Source organism: Bactrocera neohumeralis, chromosome 3 (genome assembly GCF_024586455.1).
Source record: "Bactrocera neohumeralis isolate Rockhampton chromosome 3, APGP_CSIRO_Bneo_wtdbg2-racon-allhic-juicebox.fasta_v2, whole genome shotgun sequence".
Lineage (NCBI taxonomy): Eukaryota > Metazoa > Arthropoda > Insecta > Diptera > Tephritidae > Bactrocera > Bactrocera neohumeralis.
This window is the reverse complement of record NC_065920.1, coordinates 24926815-24953923: the sequence shown is the minus strand read 5'-3', so window position 1 is coordinate 24953923 and position 27109 is coordinate 24926815.

The following is a 27109-nucleotide window of genomic DNA, read 5'->3' as shown; positions in this document are numbered from 1 at the left end:
TTTCGTTACAAGAAGCTACTCATTTGTATGAAGCCTAGGCATTTCCCTCTTTCACAATGCGAATGTGTATGAAAAAAAGTGTTTTCGAAGCTTTTGAATTAATGGGAGAGTGAGATACTGCAAGAAAGCTTGCTGATGTTTCGGAAACTGCAGGAATATCTAATAATATTTATATAGTCAGCGACAACACTGGCTAGGTCATGTCGACCGAATGCATGAAAACACTCCAGTTCTGATAGTATTCGATACAGTACTCGCCGGGGAAGCAGAGAAAGAAGAAGACCTCCACTCCGTTGGAATGAACAGGTGGAGAAGGACCTGGTTTCCCTCAGAATCTCCAATTGACGCCAAACAGCGAAAAGAAAGAACGACTGGAGCGATGTTGTAAGCTCGGCTATAACCTGGAAGGCGGTGTCTACGCCAATAAAGAAGACGAGGAATATTTACCCATATATTTATCTCCACACTCTAACCAGCAATCATTAGATGAAAAGGCTACCATACTATTGGTAACATGTTGCAACCGTCCAACTTTTAGCAGTTGAAGGATGCCATATCGGCGAAGGCATTCACCTGAAAATGCCATTGTAACGAATAAGAAAGTTTTTTAATAAATAAGTTTAGATACACACAAAAGTATAAATGTTCTATTCATTTAATTTAAATCCTTTTTTCTAACATCAACAGAAACTCTTCACTTTTAAGCCCCACGCATTGTCATGCGTCTCCGCCGCTTCACGCTGTCATTTCAAACTGTCAATTGCGAAAGTTTCTTGTTAGCTCATTTATTCTTCGCATTGCTCTTTGGCTGATTTCTTCGCGTTCGCATTTGGAACGTTAATAAGTGCACTCGTCGCGCGCGGCTGTTCGGCACCAATCAGCCGGGTAGCAGGCGTAGTTTCAGCCACTTCAAAAGCTGCCGCTGGCACGGTTGACAAATACCCAGTTGGCAGTTAATTATCAACCGCAATTTTCTAGCAATTTGTTTGTCTTTAGCGCAAGAAGTTAATTAAGAAAAACGAGGACAACGCGAAAATAAAAGAAAACAACAAAAGTCAACTTGTTTTTTTTTTGCTGGCATAGAAAGCCATAGGCATTCAAGGATGTGGTGAGTGTACGAAAAAGTAAGTAGCGGCGAACCGAATGTGTTGAGCGCTGCAACAAAAACGTTTAATTTTGCACGTGACCTCCTCAATGCGACGCGAGTAAATGGTTGCCATGGCGACTTTTACACTTTTACGTTTGCTCTCTCGGATAGAGCTGTGTGAATGTCGAGTTACGTGCTTCTCTTCTTTTAAGCATGCAGCTCATCGATAGCTTCACTAATTTATACGAATGTCGTTTTCATTTCTCCTGATATTTAGTAACGTTCAGCGAGTTCTGGCTGGATTGAAAAGTTTGTCAGAAAAAAAATGAAGTTATTACTGCTAATTTCACATGCTTGAAATCTTATACTCTGTTTGAGAGTAATGGTTTTAGTCGTAATTTCATTGTTGTCAAGTCTAAAAGTTACTGAAATCAAAGCATATGCACAGCGAAGAGATGTGAACACATCTTCTTGAATGTCATTTCGGTAATTGAACTTAATTCGACAGTAACTAAAATTGAACAAATTTCTTAAAATTTTTGGGAAAAATTAAAAAGCTGATAAAAATAAGAAAGGAGACAGCAAAAAAAAAAAAAAAATAGAGAGGAACATTACAACTGCGGGTACTCTTCAGGTTGGAGAAATTTTCTCATTGCTTTCGATACTGGCGGTATATAATATACTAAAAGAAACCCGAAAAACGGGGCTGACGGATGAAAAAATTCTAAATACCGTCTACCAGCTAACTGTTTTATTTCCCTGGAGGTATAAGATCTAAGACACTCTACCCATATCCGGAAGCTGACGTCTTCCACTTATTGATAAGATGAAATACCAGGGGCTTACCCCTAATAGAACACTTCAATGGTATATGTATATTGAGGAGAGAGTAAAGAAGGCACCGGTTGCCTTATATTGCTGTAGAGAAGCTGTAGGAAAAAGGTCCTCACCACTCCTATCATCGAAAGTAGTATTTTGACTCTACGAAACCCCAGTCAAGCAAATAATATTACGTGGTGTATTCGTCTGTTCGAGGGCGTTGGAAAAGGCCACACTCGCTGAGAAGTTTGAATGTGTCCGAAACGCGTATACCATCAGCGTCTCCGGTGCTCTGCGGACTACACAAACAATAGCACTTAAGGCTATTTTACTTATAGAACAGTGATAGATGACGACATATCGACGAGAGATAAATAGACGAGAATAGTCGCTGAACAAGAGACGCAGTGAGCTTTTTCAAGAATGTGTCGAAGCTAAGAGAGACGGTCTCAGCTTTAGGCTACCCAACCTTTGTAGTGTTTCTCAGGCAGAAAAGGCTGTTTTTAAGGTGTCAGTATACGTATTGATACGAAGTGCGTAGGAGGCTGTCCTCACTATAAATATCATTAGCTACTCATCAGAATCGTTTGGGTATCTGGTCATAGCGAAACCGCTGGTAGCTGCAGCCAAAGCGGGAAACCATGCCCAGCTCAAATCGAAATGGAACCGAGTTGAATATCCATTGACATCTTGCGCTCTAGCACTGGAGGAATGGACTACACATGCGATGCGCAGGCGCCTCACAGGCACAGGTCGACGGCGTGTTTCTGTGCGACTGCAAGATTCCTTACGATTAGACTAGAGATCTAAGGGACTACTTGTCTTTAGCAAAGTTCATTGTGTCTCAATAGTAGGAGTGGATATGATTCAATAAATATGCATGTAGTAAAGCTAAAATCTTTTCGGACGCAAATTGTTAAAGACATATAGAAGAAGATGAAGTGGAAACATTGAGACACTTTCTCCTCCATTATCCAACATTTGCAAGACTGGGTTTGAAACAATACGGCAGTGTTACTATCGGCGAACTAGGAGACATAACTGAAATTAGCCGTCTAAACATATTTGTTATAAGCTCAAAGGGTTTTGTCGATTTTTGTGTCTTATGATCAATTATATAGAAATTTTTTTTACCAAATCGTACCGGCGTTCTATCCAATCCATATGAGATCCTCGTTAAAATTAACCTCTTAACCTCTCGACAAGGACTGAGGCGAGTAGGCCCTTGTGGTATTTACTACAGTGGCCATAAAAAGGAGCGCAAATTCAGTGTGGGATTCGTGGTGGGAGAGAGACTCCGTTTCCGAGTCCTGGCATTCACCCTGGTGGATGAACGTCTAGCCACAATCCGCATCAAAGCGAAGTTCTTCAACATATCGCTGATTTGCGTCCCCGCCCCTACGGAATAGAAGGACGATATGACCAAAAACATAGTTAGACGAATTAAGAGCCAGGGGCTACGCTTGCTAGGCTAGGTCATGTCGTCCGGATTAATGAAACCACTCCAACTCTGTGAGTATTCGTCGCACTACCCGCCGGGGGAGCAAAGGAAGAGGAGGACCTCCATGCTGTTGTAAAATCGGCTTTAACCGCGTATTAAGAAAAACTTTCATCAAAATCATTACCCAATTTCCAAGCATTGTACTCTCGGAACCATAACTACGAACATTGCAGTTGAACCTATAGAAAAACCGATTGCCTTTATGAGAAAGAAAGACACCCTTTGGAGGAAAACGGATTTAGTCGAAATCGCTTCAGAGTTTTAGCGTCTATCAAAATGAGGAGACCGAACGCTTATCAAAAAGACTACAATACCGATATCCAAAAGAAATGTAAATAAGACAATAATATTTATCGTGAGAGTTTATTAAACGGTATTCATACGGTACACACATACCTACATATATTTATACAACTAGCTCTCACAAAACCTTGCTCTACCTTAGCTGCAACCATAAATCACTCACAATTTCGTAGCAGATACCATTGTCAGTGGGCGTGCAATCTAAGCTTCTTCCATATATATTATTTTCCTTTTGGGCCGAGCGCCAACAAGGTTGAATAAAAGGCTTAGCGATTTGACTGATGGTTTTAAGCAGAGTTGAGGTCACGTGTTCCAATCGGACAATGCATAAACACGCTATTGCGAATTGCACAACAAAATGAAAATTTATTACAGATTACAGTTAATTTAAACAAATTGTAGATTTAGTCTTATCATAAACATTGCCAAAGCGAGCAAAAACACCCGGAACTTTCGTGCGCTGAGCGAAAAACTTTTTGCAGAAGATGCCGATGCCGATGCCGAGGCGCGTCAAAAAGGATTTCACGAAAGATTTGTGCATTGCTTTTTCGCATATTTGTTGTGCTCCCTTTTTTGTTTTTGTAATATTGCTTCATCAACCGGCGTATTTGGTGGGCGCATTTTATAGGCTGTTAATTATGTGTAATGTGGGGCAGCAACACTGGCCGCCCAAGCGACTAAATGCACACAGCGAATATGGCCGCTCTTAACATAAACTAAAAACAAGAACAAAAAAAAAAACTGACATATTTATGTAGGTATACTCGGCAGTAACATTCATTTTGCCATCTTCGACCGGTCGCTGCACAGTAGTAGCCTCGACGCGACTGCAAAAAAAGATTCCCCAAGAGGAAATTTCACGCTTTTTATGAGACTTGTTGGCGTTGCCGCAATTTTTAAAGTTGTTGTATTGTGCGTTTGTAACTTTTTTATGGCTTTCATTAGGGCTGAAAATAAAAGCTCATTAATTTGTTGCCACATCTTAAAATATGCAAAATAAATGAGAAAATCCACTTTGGTTGCGGTGCGGTTTGGCGCCGACGCTGCTGCTGCTGTGTTGCTGCTGTTGCTGCTGTGGTCCACCGAAAGCCGCAAGAGAATTCCGCTGTGGTACTTTGGTCGCTCGCAAAGGTAAATTCTCGAGCCACCCCATTAAGCTGGAAATTAGGTAGCGCGGCGTGCAGAAACACATCGACTCATCTGTTGGACCAGCCGGTCTTAGTGCGTCGTACTTCATTAAAAGTTTGTTAAAAAAATACACAAACAGATTTTTTCTGTAATATTCTACTAAGTCGTTCTGCGGTTACAAAGTTGAGTTTATGATCTGACGGGGGTGGCTGTTATTGCGGCGCGTAGCTTGTAAGATGATAAACTGCATATTCAGATACATAAATATCAATGCATACGAGTATGTTTGGAGCACATACAGTCCGACAAAGGTGGCAGTAAGAAGTGCTGCTGTTGCATTCAAAGAGCAATTCCACTACTGACCACCAGACCTTTAAAAAAATCGGTTGTTTAATCCCACAAGATCTTTATTTTTCTTAAGTCCCACGGTAAACCTCAATGTAAGACAATTGTGCGGGAAATTTCAGTGACGATGAATAGACAATTGAAATTTTGGAGACCCAGAAATAATGAGTTACCGCTATCTTCGCTAAAGATGGATCATGCTTCAGTTGTATTGTAATGACAAAGCATTGAATGCTTTTCGAAATTAATCAGAATACTGGTGATCGGTTGCCAAAGTAGCCTTACCTACATGATTTAATATAACGAAGACATTTCAAAATGTAATACTGTGCTTTTTGAATACTTCTAATAATACTTCTAGCGAAAAGAACAAGCAGTATGATGATATTTGCATACATTCTTTCCCATTGGCTAAGCAGCACTAAAGCTGAAGGGTTAGAGAGCTTTCTCCGATGGATTTCCTATAATCACAATGTTTTTCTTCGATGAATATTTAATTTTAGTATCAAGATTGAGCTTGGGTTCAGTCATATAAGTATTATATATATTATTATATAACACAAAAAATCGATGCAAGTGAAAAAAATGGGCAAAAGAAATGAGACAGGAACTTATAACAATTGTCCATAATATACACTTTCTTTCGGTGGGCCAAAATCTAGTTGAAATGCTTGAAACTTCGTTACGTCTGCTTACGGTCATACTAACTTTCATAATAGTCATAAAAAATGGATGTGTTTTTAAGACTTGTGATTTTCAATGAGGGTGTTTTGTCCTTTTTATTGGGTGTGCTTTTTGGCGAGGTGGGTCCCTAACCTAGCGTACAAGCCTGCGGAGGGAAGTTTCGCCTTCTCACTCTAGCTCGCCTTCAAACGGATGTTCTTTGGATACCCAGAGAATACTTGGCCGAAGACCGGAAGTCGTGAGCAGCTTGAGACATATGTAAAAAATCGTTCTAGCCACTCGCAAGTGAAAGGCGCTGAGAGAACTTTCCTGACTTGCGGGAACTTCTGTACATGGCTCCATCCTCCAATACAATTCAAACCATTGCCCATAACAACCACGTTGTTAGTTCTGCTTTCTTCAGTTTGAACAAAGCAGCGAAGCAAATGGATCCAGTAATGAAAGAGGGCAAAACGAAATATCTCCTGTCATCAAACAAACAGTCGTCGCACTTGCAACTTGGCTCGCATGTCACTATTGACAGTCATTACTTCGAAGTCGTACATAATTTCGTCTATCTTGGAACCACATTTAACAGCAACAACTTCGACAGCCTCGAAAACCAGCGCAAAATAACTCTTGCCAACAAATGCTTCGGACTGAGTAGGTAATTGAGAAGTAAAGTCCTCTCTCGACAAAGAAAGACCAAACTCTCCAATCGCTCATTATCCCCGTCTTGCTATATGATGCTGAGGCAAGGACAATGACATCATCTGACGAGTCGGCCTAAGGAGTGTTCGAGACTAAGATTTTGCGGAAGATGGGTCGCTTGCGTATTGGCAATGGCAAATACCGCAGTCGATGGAATGAATTATTAGACATCGGCTACTCTGGCAAGATCACTCCAGCTCTTAAAGAATTCGACGCAGTAGCCGCCGGGAAAGCAGAGGAAGAAGAAGGCTCCCACCCCGTTGGAAAAACTAGGGGAAGAGGGACCTGGCTACACTTGAAATCCCTAATTGGCGGCAAACAGTGAAAGGAATAACGACTGTCGCGCTTCGAAGCTCGGCTATAACCATGTAAGCGGTGTCTACGCCAAGAACGAAGAAGAAGAAGATTTTCTATGGGACAATGCTTTTTTCGAAGCTGGTCATTTCTTAGCTGTTACTCGATGTATTCTCTGTTTAAATTTCCATTTCAGCGTTGTTTATTTCATAATAAACAGACCAACTGCAGAACAATTTGGGCAAATTGTGCAAACTTATTACCAAAATAATAATTTTATCCACACGATGCATTGTGTGTTGCTTCCAATATTTGGTCGACATTCTCGCCCAGCAGAGCCGTTAATTCGAGCTACCATAGAGCCGTAGAGCAGATTATCGAAAAAACCTCAAATGGGTCCATCCACCATTCCGCGCAACAATAGGAGCTGTAACCATCCACTTTGAGGAAAATTTTGCGGATGGATCTTAGTTTTGTGGGAAGCCAACTTTTTCGTTCAGCGATGATTAAGTGTTGTTGTTGATACACAAAATTGTCACACTTGGAGGGATGATAATCTATAAGATATTGTTTCGACGCCAAAACCTACTCAAAAGCCACTGTTTGGTGTGCTCTATGGGTAGCGAGACTAAGTCGTGCATATTTCTTCAAAAATGAAGCAGGTCTTAGCGTTACAATTTATGGGGAACTATGGTTATAGAGCCATGATGAATTAATATTTCGGGCTTAAACTGGAGCAGGTTGATGTGGACGGCCTTGGTTCAAACAAGCTGGCTCTTCATGCTTTGCAGCCATCGTCGAAACGATAAAATCGCTAATGAAGGACCGGCAGTAGAGAGCACTCATCGCGTAAGTTATTAACTCAAAAATTCATTTTAATTTCAATTAAAAAAAAAAATCGAATAGAAATAAATTCTTTGACAAGAAAGATTATACTACGAACTTACAACAAGCTCTAAGTAGCCGGAAGAATACATAAATTTATAACATTTCAGCTATTTTTCCATCTCAAGGGATGAAGCTAGCTTTGAACTTTAAAAATTGCGAAGTTTACAAATTCATTCAGAGTGCAAAGCAAAATGAAAGCTAACAAACCAAAAAACAAATATTAGTTCTTTTTTAAATCTTTTAATGGCCCAACCCCTTAACGGAGTCACACACCCTAAAAGATGTGAATTGAAAGCGTAATACAATACTAATGAAAGAGTTAAGCAATAATCGTTCATGTTTGCCAAATACAATAAATATTTATAACCATTAGCAGTGGCAGAACAATGAAATCGTTTATGCTTAAAGATTTTCTGCTCTTTCTCTCCATTTCCTGTGCTTCTAAGCCATGAACATAAATACATCAACTGTTTGCCATTTGAATGCGATAAAAGCAAAATGCAGTGCAGAGACTACGTCCGGAGTCATATTACTTATGAAACACGCTCATACTTGTACATATACATATGCATATAATGTATATATACCTGTATATGCATGGCTGTGTGCTGGCATTATCGCATGTAAATAAACATGCATTGATGACGAGGATGATCAATAAGTTCATGATGCATTCAAGAGCACATTTGCACAACTGAACACATACATGTGTACACAATCCATACAAACAAACATATAACAAATACACATACATATATACTATACATACAGAGCTAAACGGTTTTCATCAAATCGCAAGATTTCGAAACAAGCAATGAAAGCATAAAAATAAACACATAAAGTGATTTGTATGCTAGTGTATGTGTTTATATGTTTATGTTTATGTGTGTTGGAAATGCATCTATTTGCACTTGTGCATGACTTTTATGTAGAAACCACTAAGTGGCAGCGAAAAGCCATCATCTTCAATCACTGTCGCTAATGCTGTTGTTCTCTCTCTGTTGGTTATGTCATTGCAGCTATGCGCACCTCTTCCGCTTCCGAAGCATTGTTTGTTTTTGATGTGCCCTTTTAAATGCAGCTCGTTTTGAATATGCATACACACCCACACTCACTCACATACACACGAACATGCTTAAAAGCGGTGCTGTGGCTTACAAGCATTTACAAGTGCGAGAAATGTTTCGTATGCATGTGTGCATTAGGGATGTTCCATTATTCTGACAGTAACTAAATCTAACAATCCTGGGAGACAAGTTGTCGGAAAGCAAAATTCCAAACGAAAACGAATATGAGAAACATTCTCTACCTTCATCAATATCTATTCTTATGGTTCCCCAATTCCAACCCAAGAACAAGATGGACTTAAACATCATCGTTAAACGATTTAAGGAATCTCGCCGAGAAGCATTAGATAGGCATAAGATAGATGGCTTGTCCAATAACACGTAGTTTGTGTAAATTAGGCCCCAATGGTGACCTCCAGAACTGAAAAAATTATAGTAGGATTGCGGAAGAAACTTAATGTAGCTAAACTGTTCCAAGAAAAGGAGGATTGAGATAGTAAGTACTTTTAAAGTCATAAGAAAAGATAAGAGGGACAAGAAAAGCAGAAATAAATTTTTGGAAATCTTTTTGTAATGGCATTGAGACTATGATACGGCGTTTTGGCTTAGAAAAAAATGGCACAGTCAGTGCATAGCATTGGATAGCTTCAGAAGCCAGATACAATGAAGAGTATTTAGGCCGACTAATGGATACTCACTTCACAGATAGCTTTGAAACCCATAGGTTTGGTTACACACAAGACAAGAGAGTGTAAATAGAGTCCAGTCCTCTAGACATAGTGTCAGAAAGAAACGTTAATTGGCGATAAGCAGTTTCAAGCCCTTCAAATCTATGGGACCTGCAAGTGTATTCCAGGCTATATATAAAGTTAATTCTCAGAACGAAAGAAGCCTAACATAAAGGCATCGTTGCCGAGAGCTGAAAACTAGAGAGCTAACGAACGTGCTATTGATCAGAGGAAGAATGATAGTGTGCAAGGTTCCGACAACCTTCGTCATTAAAAATTGTCCAACTTGTTAATTTTCATAGTAACTTTAGACAAAACTTGTCTCTTCTTGATGACGACACGAATGTCTATTTTCTGCCGAACGTTCCCCGAAAATGTAATACGACAAAACTGTCGTAGACGACCAAAAAAAAAAAAACAAAAGTGAGGCAGTAAGTGTCAAGCAATTACTGACTAAATTAAAGGTGCTTCATGTAGAGAATTGTGCCAAACTTGGAACTTAAGCTTAATACGACTTCTTCCTGTGGGGATACTTTTTTCTGAAGTCTATGAGAACACTTCCGCTTCAATTTAGGCTTTGGAGCAAACCATCAACGAGTCATCGAAAATTGAACTCAACGGATAAATTATCTGAGCCAACATTTGAAAGAAAAAATCTTCAAAAAAATAAATACCAAATAATATTTTTTCAAATGATAATAAACACACTCTATTATATTTGAAGTTTCTGCGTTTCTTTTTTAAAAAAGTAAAGAAAAATCAACTTACTGTAGTTAGTATTTGAATCTTGCCACGATTTCTGTCTCCGTGCCTTAAATCAAGGGAAACAAATACGGAAAAATTACGGCCGTTGAATTATAATACAGCGGAATCTTTCCGAGAGATTTGAGATTAAGATAGTACTGGTAAACTGAAAAACTGAATCAAACTTTCAAATAATTATGCCAATAAATAACGATCTATCTGCTGATTTTATTGAAATCGTCACAAAATACTCCGGAGAAACGATAGCTACTTATTCAAGTTTTAGAAGGAACTTTTCGAGAGGTTTAAAACTGAATGATGCTGAAAATAAAGTCACACGACTTATCTAATACTGGAAAAGACTTGAGAAAAATTTCAGCATGCTTTGCTAGAACTTCAAGAACTCTTTCAGGTAGGGTTGATAATAATAATGTTTTATTGTGTATCATGTTTAAGCAGTTAATTTGGCTAGCACAACTAGACCGCTCAGGTTTGATCTTTTTGAAAAGCATAAAGAAGATGGATCACTGAGTCTTGAAGATCCGGAAACGGAAACAAATAAAATGGCTAATAAAATATACAGATAGTACATCTACTCTTGGCTCACGTGTCACTTTAAAGGTCATTACTTTAAAATTAATATTTTTATTGGAACCATTATGAGCTAGGGTCACTACAGCAATCCTGAAACCAATTCAGAATTGCACTTTTTAATAAAGGTTTTTTTTGGGTTGAGGGTGTCATTATGAAAGTCATACTTCGGAGCACTTAACCAACTTTTACATCAACCTCAGTGAAAAGTCAACTGACCGAGAAACACCGACGAAAACTCTCTTATATCAAATTAAATTGTAGATTCCTTGTAGACTAAGCTAATCGTTCAAAAACTTTTATTACTATCGAAAATGTCTTAGAGAACATGTGTCCGCTACGAGCTGCGATTTTTAAAGCAGTGTCAGTGGTAGATAAGTTAGAAGCAGAAACTCGCCGTTCCTACGGAAGTCGGGTCTAAGTAAACGGAACGAATCTGTATGTAATGCGACTAAGAACTGTTAACTTGGCAGAATTTATCTAGGCAAATATTTCCGGAGTTACAGTTTCTCTACAAAAGCAAAGAGAAGAATGTCGCAATGCATTATCGTTAAAGCTAAATATGTTGAGAGATATAACCAATTTATATCTTCCCTAATATTGCCTCCTTAAATAACGGTTCCTTCCTCAGTTCTGACATCCCTAGCAAACATACAGAAGTGCTCATGTGTTTAGCGGAACGAACTGTTTGCATTATTTTGCCTTCTACCATATATACGAGTATGCGAATGTACTGTTGAGAGATTTTCCGCTTTCCACTCGCCACTCGTGGCCCGCCGTTTTATCCCACTCATTACTCAGCGTTATGCAGAAATGCTAGAACGTGCGCACTTGATGTGATTTCCATGCAGTTTTGTATTTCGCCGTTAATGTTGTTGTGGTGTCTGCTGTTCCCGTTGTTGTTGCGTGTCTTTGTTTGGCTGTTAGTGCAATTGCTTGGCAATCTAAATGAATTGCATGGGCGTGGCAGCATGTACTCGCTCATCGTTCATTCCCATTTATTGCGTTGTTGCTGTCGCTGTTGTTGTCGCTATTGTTGTTGCTGTTGCTTTTCTGTTGACATAACTGTTGTACGCGGAGTTGATATGCCATCTATCGTGCGCATTATGATCGCTGAAATGCTGGGTCGACTTGCTTGCTCATTATGCATTGTCGCTGATTGTGTTGTCAGTTGCAGAAGCGCCGCCGAATTCTGAGCGATTGCAGTGCGTGACACCTCGATTGCAGCGGTACTTTATCGAGAACAATGGCAAATTCTCTTAGCATCAATGCAAAGAAAAAAAACAGACGTGAATGTGGCAAGTCCATAAAATGCTTTAACGGTAGGGAGTGGAATGTTTGGTAACAATGGAAAGAATGATTGAAATACTTCAGCAAACGATTGATTGTTTAAAATAGAATATTTATATCGAAAATTTATAAATATTACGAATATTCAATATACGATATCAGAGAGATTTTGTGGTAAAATATTTTTTGTGTTGAATAAATCTTTGATTTTTCAAAGTTTTCCTTTTGGTTCGACACGTTTGTGAGTTTTACTAAAAACTCTATACCGTTCAAGTGTTACGATTCCTAAACTTACTTTAGGCCGGCTTTATGAAAGCCTTATAGCTACATCTTAAAATAAAAGCTGATCCTACTCCTTCTCAGCATAGCAGGCGGGATCACACTTAGACTTATTATATATAGTGCTTTGTGAAGACAGGCGAAAAGGATGTTGAATCTTACCGCATGAATCCACATTGCTCAATGCCCACTTCGAATTCCTACAACCATTGAAAGTTGGACTCTGCTAAGAGCTATTATACATAGACCACTTTTGGTTTACCCTGGGCCAGAAGGACCTTACAACTGTACAGCTGCTGATGATTCATCAGCACCACCTGAGGTGACCTTAGGCCAAGCAGTTCAGCAGCAATTCACAACAAGTCAACGAAGCTCATATGCATTGCGATTCCGCATTGTGGTCTGGCACCCAAATACATACATATGTCCATGGCCAAAGAGTCTAGACATCCTTTCATTAACTGTGAGCACACAGTCAGCGAACTCAAGGCTAATATCGTTGTCCTTCTATAAGAGTGGATAGCCACCAGGCATGTGAGCGGAAGCGACAGACACGGCTAGGCTTGGTGACCTGGGAATTCATATATGTATATTGAAATGAAGTCAAAGAGTTTGAGGACTTCTGAGTCATCTAAGTGACCAGCTTCTCAGAGTCTGAGGTCATCTTTCGCAATTATACATTATGCGATTATTTCCACCAGTCCTATATGCAGCAAGGCGTTCAGCGCCATAGTTGGTGTGGTTCGTAGTGCACCACATATAGCAGCCCGTTGTTGAATACTACCCAATTTTTTGTCGAATGTCGTCTTCTCCAACTCCTTCCACCACACAAGAATTCCGTAGAACTTTATAGGATTCAAACTTGTTTCATAAATCCAGAGGCCTGGAGTTTATTCGGTCAGTTTGTATGGCAGGCATGTGTAGTTGTCAACAAACAAATGACAGTACTTGGCGAGAGAAGTGCAGCAAAGTTCTGGTCGATACCGTAAAAAATGTAAGACTTGTTCGCATGTATGAAGTCAAAGAGTCAAGGCAGCTCGATGATCATTTATATATGTACATATATATACTTTATCGGATCTACAATGTTTCCTTTTGCGAGTTATAAATATCGTAACAAGCTTAATATATTCTATTCAAGGTGTAAGAAGCACATAAATCATGCGACCTAGCACATATTCATCTTGTTAAATAAATATTCGAACCAAGAATGTCTCAAAGAGTTTTGGCTGTCGGATATATTAGATGCGCAAATAAATTTCTACTGTTTATAACTAGAAGGCTGCAGCAGTTAGTGATGATCGATTTTGACAAACCCAAAACGTGATAAACTTAATCTAGATATTTAAAAAAGAGACTGCGTTTTCACATTAACGACTTTTCTTATTTGACATATACTTTTTGTTGTGCGAATATATCCAAGTTCTTGCCAAATTAACGTCTTTTGCAGTGTTGATTTTCTTTTGCAGTCAAAGAAATTCAAAAAGTTCACGGAGGTTTTACTCAAAATTAAACCAATATGCCGGTTGCATGGAGGAAGACCAAATACCTTCAAACACTTTGAATTAGAGACGCTGCTCGATGAGGATCCATGTCAAACGACAAAAAGTTTCCTTCAGCGTTGAGAGTCACTCGCTAAGCCATTCCAAAGCGACTACTTGCGCTGAGAATGATTCCAGAAGAGGCACGAAAAAGTAATTCTGTTGTATCACAACACTCGGCCTTACGTTGCCAAACCCGTTAAAATTGATTTGGAGATACATAAATGGGAAATTCTGCACCACCCCTTATATTACTCAGAAATTGCTGTCCGATTTACTGTGATAGTTTTTCAAAACAAAAAAAAGACAAGACCAAATTCAACGGTTTCCCCTATTTCGGGTCCTATCGAACTGCATATACTTTTTTGAGTTACAATCATGGTTTCATATAAAAATTTTTGTTGAAGTTTTTCATCAAAGTGGCCCATTGTAAGAGAAAGGCACATTTTTCTTCGGTCTCTAACTTTTTTAATGTTGACTTTTTTGGTAAACTTTCTTTGGCTTGTTCCGTTCAATGGCACTGGGCAGAAGCAGCTCCACTGACATTTGAATTTAAACTGTGCGCGTCGAAGGATTTGGAGATTTTTTTTTTTTTTTTTAGGTTGGTAGTACCGTCAGTCACATTTATGTCAAATTTCATGTCAAAATATTCATTAGTGTTTGAGATACGTGTCGTTTTGTGAGCTGCTAAAAGTGAGTTTTTCGTTTTTTGCGATGTCGAAATTTGTTGGGCAAAGAATTTGCATTAAATTTTGTTTACGGAATCAATTTTCTGCTGCGGATACGTTGAGGATGGTGCAGAAAGCCTTTGGTGATGAGGCAATGTCTAAAAAAAATTTTTACAAGTGGTATAGTGAGTTCCAAGCCGGCCGTGAACGTGTCGAAGACGAAGAGCGTCCACAGCGACCATCAACCTTAACACGAAGCTCACGTTCAACAAATCAAAGATTTGGTGTTGAAAAACCGTCGATTAACAATTAGAGACCTTGCTGATGAAGTTGGCATATCGAAAGGCTCAGCCAATACCATTTTGAAGGATGTTTTGGGCTTCAAGCGCGTCAAATCTCGACTGGTACCGAAAACATTGAATTTTTGTGTAAAAAAGGCGTCGCGTTGAAGTGTGTGAAACGATGCTTTCCGACTACCAGGGTGTCATGAAACGCATTATAACTGGCGATGAGACTTGGATCTATGCTTACGACCCCGAAACAACCGATCAATAGAGCGAATATCGTGCCAAAAAAGAGCCGAGACCAAAAAAATCGCGCCAAAGTCGCTCAAAAATCAAGGTCATGTTGACTGTTTTCTTCGATTATCGTGGTGTTGTGCATTATGAATTCCTTCCAATCGGTCAAACAGTCAACAAGGAATATTATTTGAACGTTATGCGTCGTTTGCGTAACTGTGGAATTGTGGAAAGAGAATTCTTGGTTTTTACACCACGATAATGCACCATCCCATAATGCCCTCGTAATTCGTGATCATTTCGCCAAAAACTCAACCCATATCGTTCCGCAACCACCATATTCACCTGATCTGGCGCCGTGCGACTTCTGGCTGTTCACCAAGCTCAAAAGACCGCTCCGGGGACACCGTTTTTATACGATAGAGGAGATTCAAGCCGCAGCGAAGACGGAACTGAAGGCCATCCCGGAAAGTGACTACAACCAGTGTTTCGAAGATTGGAAAATCCGTTGGCATAAGTGCAAATAAAGAATTTTCAAAATAAATACAATGTCACCTTATTTTTTGGGCACATAAAAGACTTTTTGGTACGGCTTTCACTATGTCAAATTTATGACAGAAAATTTACACACTTCAATTAATCGGAATTTAAAAGGACTTGAATGTGAACAAACTGTCGTTATGATTGACATTGATATAACCATTTTAATGACAGACACCCATCTAAGTCTTTCCAGCAAATCATTTTGTTCTTAAGTGTTGCCATAAATATGAAATGACACTGAAATTCACTGGCGATGTATGTCAGTGAATTTGGCATAATGAAAACCACACATAATGAAATAATAATGATCGCTGAATATCTTCGGTAAGCATACGTATTTTATAGGTTACCAATTTAAGAGATTATTTTACTATGCTTGATCATAACTTTGGCTAAATTTATGACATGTTTTTTACTCTTCGAACTGTCTAAGACATAAAGACAGTTATTTATGACATAACATAGATAATCATTTAGAAAATTTTATTTCCCGAATAATATAAAACACATTGTAAATTTAACCAAATTTACAATCAAATGTCACCTTTCTTGAAGAGGTGTAAAATTTGATCATAATAATGGCATTATTCTGACAGTCCCACGACAAGTAGTCAAAATTACATAGTCACTTTAGACTTTAGAGCTAATAAAATGCCATTACTTAAAAAGATGTGATTGCAGTTAAAATCAATTAGAAGAATCCGAAGTTAAGTTAACTCCTCCAAGTCAATAATATAGCTGAGTGCGGCGAAATCATGACAGATTCTCCAACAATGCATTACTAGTAAAAATACTATATATAAAATTGTTTGCCGGAAGGATGTCATCACACACACATACATATAACCGGCGAAGCGCACCAAAATGAACTCACAAAATATTTTTTTATGTGAATTATGAGTTTTCATCGCTCTACGAAAACCGACTGTGAGGAAGTGCTTTCACTTACTGCCAGGCACTTCCCTAATGGCGATTGCTGCTGACTCCTCCAATGCCATACTGCCATTTTTATTGCGCAGTCAATTTTAAGGTGGCAATTTGTTTGAATTTATACCATGCTTGATGCTGAAGAGCACAGCACAGTGTTGCAATGTGGCGAACTGCAGCGTTGCAATCGTTAAGTGGCCACACATACTTATACACTCATCTACTATTGCTGAGCAATAGTTTTGCTGCTGTTGGGCAACCACTGGCAACTGTCATCAGCAACAGTCGTGCAAATGCCAGCGACATGCTTGATGTGACTGCTGTCAATATATACAGTTATGCACTCACACACACACGCTCAAGCACACCGAGGTTAAAATGTTTACTAAGCTGTTTGTGTGTGTGTGTGTGTGTGCTAAATTCGTTATGAAGCTGTAGATTTATGTATTCTTACTTAGAAAATACACTCAACCATTTTCTTGCTATGTCCACGACCACTTAGTTGGACAGTAAATAATTTCCGAGTAGCTGGCAACGTCTGTGCGAATCGTAAAAATCTTTTGTGGATATGTGGCATAATAAAATACTAGCACTCTTGTACGAATGTGTAGGCGAGTGCCAAATTATTTCCATTTCCATTTTGGGTCTTGTATGCTTTATATGAAATCGCAAGATTGATGTTTTATTGGTTGTTAGTTAGTATATTAAATTTTAACAAGAAAAAACGTTCACTTCGGCTGCACCGAAGCTAACATACTCTTTACAGGTGCATTTCTTTTAGTAACTTTTGGATGCTCATTTCTTTATGTCAAATTTCGTGAAGATACTAAATATTACATTGTTGCCTTAAAAATAATCTATACCAATTTCGTGAAGATATCTTGTCAAATGTGAAAGTTTTCCATACAAGAACCTTTTTCCGATCGTTCGGTTTGTATGGCAGCTATATGCTATAGTTAACCGATCTAAACAATTTCTTCGGATATTACATTGTTGCCTTAGAAAATAATCTATACCAAATTTCGTGAATATATCTTGTCAAATGCAAAAGTTTTCCATACAAGAACTTTTTCCGATCGTTCAGTTTGTATGGCAGCTATATGCTATAGTTAACCGATCTAAACAATTTCTTCGGATATTACATTGTTGCCTTAGAAAATAATCTATACTAAATTTCGTGAATATATCTTGTCAAATGCAAAAGTTTTCCATACAAGAACTTTTTCCGATCGTTCAGTTTGTATGGCAGCTATATGCTATAGTTAACCGATCTAAACAATTTCTTCGGAGATTACATTGTTGCCTTAGAAAATAATCTGTACTAAATTTCGTGAATATATCTTGTCAAATGCAAAAGTTTTCCATACAAGAACTTTTTTCCGATCGTTCAGTTTGTATGGCAGCTATATGCTATAGTTAACCGATCTAAACAATTTCTTCGGATATTACATTGTTGCTTTAGAAAATAATCTATACCAAATTTCGTGAATATATCTTGTCAAATGCAAAAGTTTTCCATACAAGAACTTTTTTCCGATCGTTCAGTTTGTATGGCAGCTATATGCTATAGTTAACCGATCTAAACAATTTCTTCGGATATTACTTTGTTGCTTTAGAAAATAATCTATACTAAATTTCGTGAATATATCTTGTCAAATGTGAAAGTTTTCCATACAAGAACTTGATTCCGATCGTTCAGTTTGTATGGCAGCTATATGCTATAGTTAACCGATCTGAACAATTTCTTCGGAGATTACATTGTTGCTTTTGCTTTAGAAAATAATATATACCAAATTTCGTGAATATATCTTGTCAAATGTGAAAGTTCTCCATACAAGAACTTGATTCCGATCGTTCAGTTTGTATGGCAGCTATATGCTATAGTTAACCGATCTAAACAATTTCTTCGGATATTACATTGTTGCTTTAAGAAAATAATCTAAACTAAATTTCGTGAATATATCTTGTCAAATGTGAAAGTTTTCCATACAAGAACTTGATTCCGATCGTTCAGTTTGTATGGCAGCTATATGCTATAGTTAACCGATCTAAACAATTTCTTCGGATTATTGTTGCTTGTTGCTTAGAAAATAATCTATACTAAATTTCGTGAATATATCTTGTCAAATGTGAAAGTTTTCCATACAAGAACTTTTTCCGATCGTTCAGTTTGTATGGTAGCTATATGCTATAGTTAACCGATCTAAACAATTTCATCGGAGATTACATTGTTGCCTTAGAAAATAATCTGTACTAAATTTCGTGAATATATCTTGTCAAATGTGAAAGTTTTCCATACAAGAATTTGATTCCGATCGTTCAGTTTGTATGGCAGCTATATGCTATAGTTAACCGATCTAAACAATTTCTTCGGAGATTACATTGTTGCTTTAAAAAATAATTTGTACTAAATTTCGTGAATATATCTTGTCAAATGCAAAAGTTTTTCATACAAGAACTTTTTTCCGATCGTTCAGTTTGTATGGCAGCTATATGCTATAGTTAACCGATCTAAACAATTTCATCGGAGATTACATTGTTGCCTTAGAAAATAATCTGTACTAAATTTCGTGAATATCTTGTCAAATGCAAAGTTTTCCATACAAGAACAGTTGATTCCGACAGTTTGTATGGCAGCTATATGTTATAATGGTTCGATATCGGCAGTTCAAACTTCAAAACAATATTTTAAAAACTGAGGGAGTAGTTCGTATATATACAGGCAGATGGCAAACGGACGCACAGACAGAAAGACGGATATGGCTAAATCGACTCAGCTCAACATACTGATCATTTATATATACACTTTATAGGGTCTCCGACGCTTCTTTCTGGGTGTTACAAACTTCGTGACAAACTTAATATACCCTGTTCAGGGTATTAATATAATTATAAATTCTTCGAAGCTGCAGTATTGTCACGCAAAAAGATATTGAGTGCCGCAGGGGCAGGCAACTTTCAGCATCTACACGAGCGAATCAAAAATGGCGAATGGAATGAGCGCCGGGATCGATACCGCGGAGCTAAAGCTCAGTCGGCCCTTCAAGCTGTTGGAATACTGCAGTATCGACATAATAAGTTCTAGGGTATAACCGCCAAGGTAACTCCGTAAACGTTTAGTCGGTTACCCAGTTCTGGTTCGTGTTCTCCAGTCTTAAAAGACATATTCACTACTACGCACTTGTATGTGGGATGGGATCTGAGAGTGTTAAAAAAGTTGTGTATCATATCTCAAGAGCAAAAAGGGAAGCAATTGCAAATAATAGACGCTTATCTGAGTGAAACTGTTCAATAATTTCAATCAGATCCTATGTCTTTTTAAGAACCTGCAATAATCTGTCATCAGGTGACGATCCCATCAATTTTAGTACCATTCTTTCATCACTTCTAGATACTTCTGAAACCGCTCTTCCTGTAACTTACTACTAAGCTTCTTCTTCTTAGTCGCCTTTGATAATCCCAAGGCTATCTCTCACGAGGCAATGGCGAGGGTTGACGCACGCTCTAATGGGCATTCAGGGGGAGTATTTTCAATCAACACTTACCACACCAACTAAATGATGACGGTGGCAGCACGTACTCTGAGGCCTGCCACGGTTTTAATGGGACACAGGTAGTTACGAGATTAGACCACCAACAGTTTCTGCTGAGTATCACCTCAGCATACTCAAGTGGGAAAATGTTGTAACCACTAGCCCAGAGTTCAAATTGAAATAAAAATAAGAAAACCCGATGCTAATATGCAATATTCGCCGTGGCCAATGCTCAAAGGACCATAAGTCTTTCGCAGAACCTTTCTCTCGAAAACTCGTAACGTCGACTCATCAGTTGTTGTCATCGTCCAAGCCTCTGCACCATATAGCAGACGGGAATTATGAGCGACTTATAGAGTTTGGCTTTTGTTCGTCGAGAGAGGACTTTATTTCTCAATTGCCTACTCAGTCCGAAGTAGCACCTATTGGCAAGAGTTATCCTGCGTTCGATTTCCAGGCTGACATTGTTGGTGGTGTTTACACTGGTTCCCAAATATACGATAGTTTCGTAACAACTTCAAAGTTATGACTGTCAACAGTGACGTGAGTGCCATGTCGCGAGTGCGTAGACTTGTTTGATGACAGGAGATATTTTGTCTTGCCCTCGTTCACTGCCAGACCCATTTGCCTTGCTTCCTTGTCCAGTCTGGAGAAAGCAGAACTAACGGCGCGGGTGTTGAGCCCGATGATATCAATATCATCCTCCATGATACCCTGTTCAGGGTATAAAAAAGGTTAATTCATAATAATAATCACTTCAAAGTTCCAGGAATTGGTAAAGACGTGAAGGCGGTAGGTCATTAAGTGTTATCTATCCCAAGAGCAGGCCAATAACAGAAAAAATTTATTGACCTACCAACAGTGAGAATGTAATCTATGGCTGTACCCGAATACAGCACTTTTTTACTTGTTTTTATTTTGGGCTTTTAATAACTTTGAAATTTCAGTTCGGAGAAAATCTTCTGCATGTCTTTATTAGTAGATATTGCGAAATATAAAGTTACACTAATTGCACAAAAGACTTGATTTTCCAAGAAAAGCTCATACTTACATACAACTGTACACCGAGTATCCTTATTTTTTAACAGCCTACATGCATATCTGAGAAATGATCAATTCTGATAGGCAAGCATGGCCCGTTATTAAAACGTTTTCATTTACTCTCGAGCAATTGTTGGTTTTGTTGTTGCTATTTTTATTACAATAACGGCCATAGTGGCCTGTTGCATCTTTCAGACAAATGTGACACAGTGTTTGTGGTTGGCAGAATGCGAGTCAAATGAAGCGCTCAACGGCACCCAAGTGAACTAATAAGCTACTTCGCAAGCTCACTTGCCGACCGACCGAAAAGGGAACTTTTACGTTTTACGTTTTTTGTGTGGCCCATCAAATGCGCCGTTACAAGGGTGTGCATGTGTGAGGACATAGATATGTACGTTTGTAAGTAAGTTTGTGCAAGTCCCGGTTTGAATGACCATTTGCCGAGTCCTTTATTTGTATATTTGCACAATTTTTATTAGACCCTAGAACAACGTTTTTCGTAAGCTATACCAATTTGTTGCTGCAAAGGGTGTGAGCGTGTGTGTGGGTGTGCGTTGTGTGCAGCATATGAGCAATATTTGCCTGTAGTCTCTTTCTATTTGCTCTTATTTTGCACACACTTATTTGTTTTTACGAGGACTTTATTGCGTACACAATGAAGATTCACTGCGCAAACAACAATAGAAATAACAGCCAACCAAAATGAAAAAAAAAAAGCAACAAAAAATACTCAAATGAAATGAATATGCAAACGTGTACATTGCGAAAACATATGAAGATAGTACGAATGTTTAGAAACCCCACCGTTAAAAGAGAAAGTTCTGGACTAGGTTGGAACTAGTATGAACCCCTTCCAGTCAGTCAGTTATACTTTTCCATTACAAGTGAATCGTTATTTTCAAAGAACCTTTTCGAATTGGGTCAAATATACAACAAAGTCTCGCGGATGGAAACAAAAAATTTCGGATGAAGACAATTCAGTTTTGAAATATTTAGAACCCAAAAACGTTACCTCGAATTTATATCTCACTATTTTAATCAGTGGGTGGCTCAGCCAACTCCAGCTGCATTCTACTCTGCGCCTAAAAATACACGGAACGTAGCACGGGTTCTTCAATGATGGTTCGAAGCTAAAGTGGAAGAGTGTTTAGAGCTCCACAGTCATAAGCTGTCAACAAATGTGAGGTTTATGAAAGCCATAAGCGATCTTAGGTCTTAGCACTCCATCAATGGACCTCGTTTTCGCTTAGCAGACGTTGGTCGACGATCAGCGTATGTGCGACTGTGAGATCCCTCTGGTAGAAAGTTGAACACAGAAGATCTAATCAACTCCATGCATAAAGTAAAGCTGTAAAGCCGTCAAAATAGTATTAGAAGCTGAGGTTGAAACCTCCAGTCATTTTTTCCTCCATTGTCCAATCTTTGTAAAATTGTGGCTGAAACATCTGCAGCGAAGCAGAAGACAAAGCCGAAACTGATATTGTGACAAGCTAAAAGCGTTTTGCCGATTTATGAATGTCTTTATGATCAATTTTGTAGGGGCTGACGGATCGACGTTATAAGCTGTTCGAATCTGCTGCTTATTAGGATCGAGATATAACCTAAACTGGTCACTGTCAGGTGGCCCACAGAATGGGGTTGACAAATCGAAAGGACTGAAAAAAATGTGTAGAGCAAGGCAACAAGGAATGGACTTGTACACTTTTCCTACTTTGGCAAGACTACGCTGTAATCACCTGCGGCCTTCACGGTATGATATACTAGAGGAGGTATTGATAGTGAGGCTGCTGAGTCTGTTAAAATTCGCTTCATGCGCAGGCATAGCAAAAGATTACTACTCCTCATGGACCTAGCAAAAGAACTCCATCTGGTATCGCAATGGACCAAAACTGGTCTATGAGCGGCTTATTGGCCTGCCAAATTAACCTAACCTAAGCTAACCTAACTTCCGAGGCTGCCGCTTTCTTTTCATTGGGGGTGTTTTTTACGTGGCGGGTCCCAAACCCAGCGCACAACCTAAGCCCAACATTATTTCGAACGGATGTTCTTAGGCTATACTTGGTCAAAGACCGGAAGTCTGCTTGAGCCATGTGTAAAAGAATCGTTCTGGCCACTCATGAATGGCGATCAAATCAATTGCGTGAACTACACATGGATGAGCTGTTGACGACATTGACATTTTCAGCGAATTACAGCGGCTACGCTTTTGTTGTCCAGTTGGATGACACGTTGAAAGTCCTGGACTTCAAGTAGAGGAAGAGGAAGACCCGACTCGAACGGCTGGCCAATTGGCTAGCGAAAAGAAGAAACATGGCGCGCTGTTGTTAACGTTGTCCTACGCCAATTAAGAAGAAGAGAAGCTAACCTTTTCATTTGAACCATATTCGTGTTGTATAATCAATTACAAAAGAAATTTCTTTTTTGCGTTTTACCGATGAACTTGGACCTCAAGTAAGGACGACAACGCTGCCTAATGCATAAAGATATTTCTCGTATTGCCCGCAAGCCAAGCAAAGTGCCTCTTGTAGGGTTTTTTTATCAATTCATAGATTTGCGATTCCCTCAATACTCCATCTTGAGTGCAATGTAATGACTTGCTTAATCCTTACCAACATTATCGGTAAATCAAAGAGAAAATTATAACTGTAATACTTTGATATCTTGATTGGAAAACAGTTACGGCAGCAACTTTGGTCTTTTTCGGACTAGTTCATTATCAGTCCGGAATTTCTTTTGTATCTTAGTAGTATTATTCCGACTAGTTAGTTAAGCTTCAGACAATAGTTTTCATTTCCAATATAGTACTTTGTGACTAGTGTGGTATTTCACAGCAGAGATCATTTACAAATACATTCGTATGACCACACGTGTCCACCATATGGCTGCGTATGTATGCGTATTTTGCATTCGCTTATGCTGAAGCATTCAATATATTGCTAGTTTATGAGGAGTTTAGTTCAAATTGTATGCGATATTATGCAATTCAAGCATAGCATATATCTACATACGTTATTACATATATGTAAGTACGTTAACAGTGTTGTGAAAAAAATTTTAGCTATTTTCATGCCCAATTTAACACAAAAATTCGTATCTGTATAAAAATGTTAGTGTTTCCTAGGAAGTTCGCCCTTTACTGTATCCTAGCTTTATGGTGAAGAAAGAGTATTAAGGCTTTAGTTTTCTTCTCAAGAGCTTATTGTAGGTCCAAGTAACAATAGTCTTCTAGCAAATTTATTATATCCAGTTTGTCATCAGTACACATTTTTTAGCAGCTTTTCATGAGACTGTGTTTCCACTGCAGGACTTACATATATAATTCGAAATTGTAGTTTTTGCCGCAAGCGCTTGAAGAGTTGACACATTTTTTTGTTCATAAAACAGATTTTCTTATAGCAATCTGCAACCCGGGAATAATATCAAAGTCAAGATTACTAACTAGTCCACAACTTCTTGTTATCGAACCGAAAAGGTTGATGTAATAAAGACAGAGTTTTCGGTATAAAATTTATTGATCTTCACGGAAAAGTTTACGGCAGCGAGCGGAATATTTGTATGAAAGTTGCTGAAAGGGTTAATATGACCTTACTACCAATAGAAGGCTTAAAGCCGCATATCCATAAATATTCACATTGGGTGTATACCCAGCGTTTTTGAAGAAGGAAAGCCGAGAAGTTAAGCAATTGTCAAATTTTAGGAGAACTAACGAATCCAACACAGTAGATACAAGTACATATGTACGACAAAGAAAGGCATCAGAACAAAATATATTGCGTGCGTGCAAAAATCATAGCGAACTAATGTCCAAGAGCTCGCCCCCTAATGTTTATTTGAGGATCCCAGGATATGTGGCCTAATCTGTGTCCGTAAATACCATTATTTTCGATCGAAATGACATTTGTATCATATTTATGTGTGAATTTTGATGCTAGCCAACAAATTGTGGATCTCATAAGCTTTCAAAGCGGCCTGAAAGAGCTGATGACCTTTTAAACACTTCTTATATGTAACATCTTAGCTAATTAATATTACTTAGCTGCCGAGGAGTGAAGGCCTTTGAACAAAATATATTTTTATGTAAGTCGAATATTGGATACGAGTTCCGGTCTTACGTGTGATAAAATGGGTGTTGTTGTAGGAAACCTGGGTTTCTTGGAACCCACGGTCCATTGTTGGTGGTTGTATATACTGCGGACTCTATGAGTTGCCACTACCTAAGACGATCTTGAAAAATTCATTTATTGTTTCGTTTTAGGTTATTTAAATATTCCAAAATTAAAAAAAAAGTGTGCCTAAGCCCAAAAAAATGCTTAACAGATTATTTATTGGTGTGCCAGTTTGCTGGTTCTACATCATCGGGTGCGAAAATATTTCGTAGTGAAAATTTCAATTGTTCAAAAATTGATTAGTTGGGCCTCATACATAGGATTGGTTTGATAGATCTACTCACTTAAGTTCTCGAAATTACTAAATCACGAAAACGACTGCGACGGATGAAGAAGAACACGCTCAACCACCTACCGAGACTACATTGTCATCCCGCCATTTGATCAAGACGAAGTGAAAACAGCGCTAAGGTGGCTTTCAAAGCCGCTTTCGACAGCACTGACCGCTCCGAGTCATTCAATATCAGACGCAGTTAAAGGCAGGGTGACACCTTTTACGCAGCGTTCTTCAGCCTAGAAAGAGAGGCGAAAGTGATTGCGCTTGTGGTAAGCGTTGGGAAGACAAAGTACTTGGAGCTCACACACAAAGATTGTTAGCGGCTTAGGAACTGTTGGTAGCTATACATTTGATAAAGTTTGAGACTTAGCATATCAACATAAATTCCATCTAAAGGTCATTCTAACCGTAGAAATCGAACAAAAATTAAACTCTTTATGGCTCTCATTATTCTCGTCTAGAATATGACGAACCGAGATGAGAAAGCATTTAAAACATTCGAGAGTACTGTATTGCGCAAGGTCTTTGGAGCCGCCTACGTGCGCGATGAGTATCGAAGAAGATGGAACCACGAATTGTATGAGCTTTGTGGATACATGGATATAGTTAAACGCATAAAACTCCAACAAATGCGCAGATTAGGTTATGTCGTTTCTTTGGATACGACGTTCCACGAAATGTTTCTTCGATTCGAGTCCCACGGGTGGATATATCCCATGATTGCATATGGACTAGCCTACACGAAGATGGAACCGCGAACTGTATGAGCTCTACGGTGACATGAATTTAGTTAAGCGCATAAAAATCCAACGAATGCGATGGTTAGGCTATGTCGTTCGCAAAGAAGATGTTGGTCCAATAAAAGACTCTTTCGCTTCGAGAGCCATGCGTAGATAACGGAGGCAAAGGCGCCAACATATTGTATTTAATAGATGGACCAAGTGCTTAGGCACATGTCGGCACTTGGAAAATGCAACTGCCGTGACCTCGCACAAATTGAGGGAGGAAGTGAAGTTTTGTGTTTTCGGCCCAGACCGACTCACTTTTGTAGCGTCAAAGAAGGAGCAGAAGTAGGAAGGCCTAAAAATCTGTTCAATAATGCGTTTGTGGAGAAGATATTGCTTTGTTATTGCACAACACTGTATGTGCAATGTTTCTAGAGTAGATATTGCTTTCTTTTTACACAACACTGTATATGTAATGTGCATGCATATGCATAAATACACCTAAACTTCGTATAAATGTGGCAAGTGGGAGCACTAAAATGCGAAAGTAGGTTCATATTAAACCAACATACCTATAAACAGACACATATACATACAAACGAAGTACATACATACATGTGTATATGTATTACACACATATGTATATATGAATATATGTATGTAGAGACGTAGTCAGGCTCATATATGTTTGTAACTCATAACCATGCAATAACCAATTCTAACATACTCATA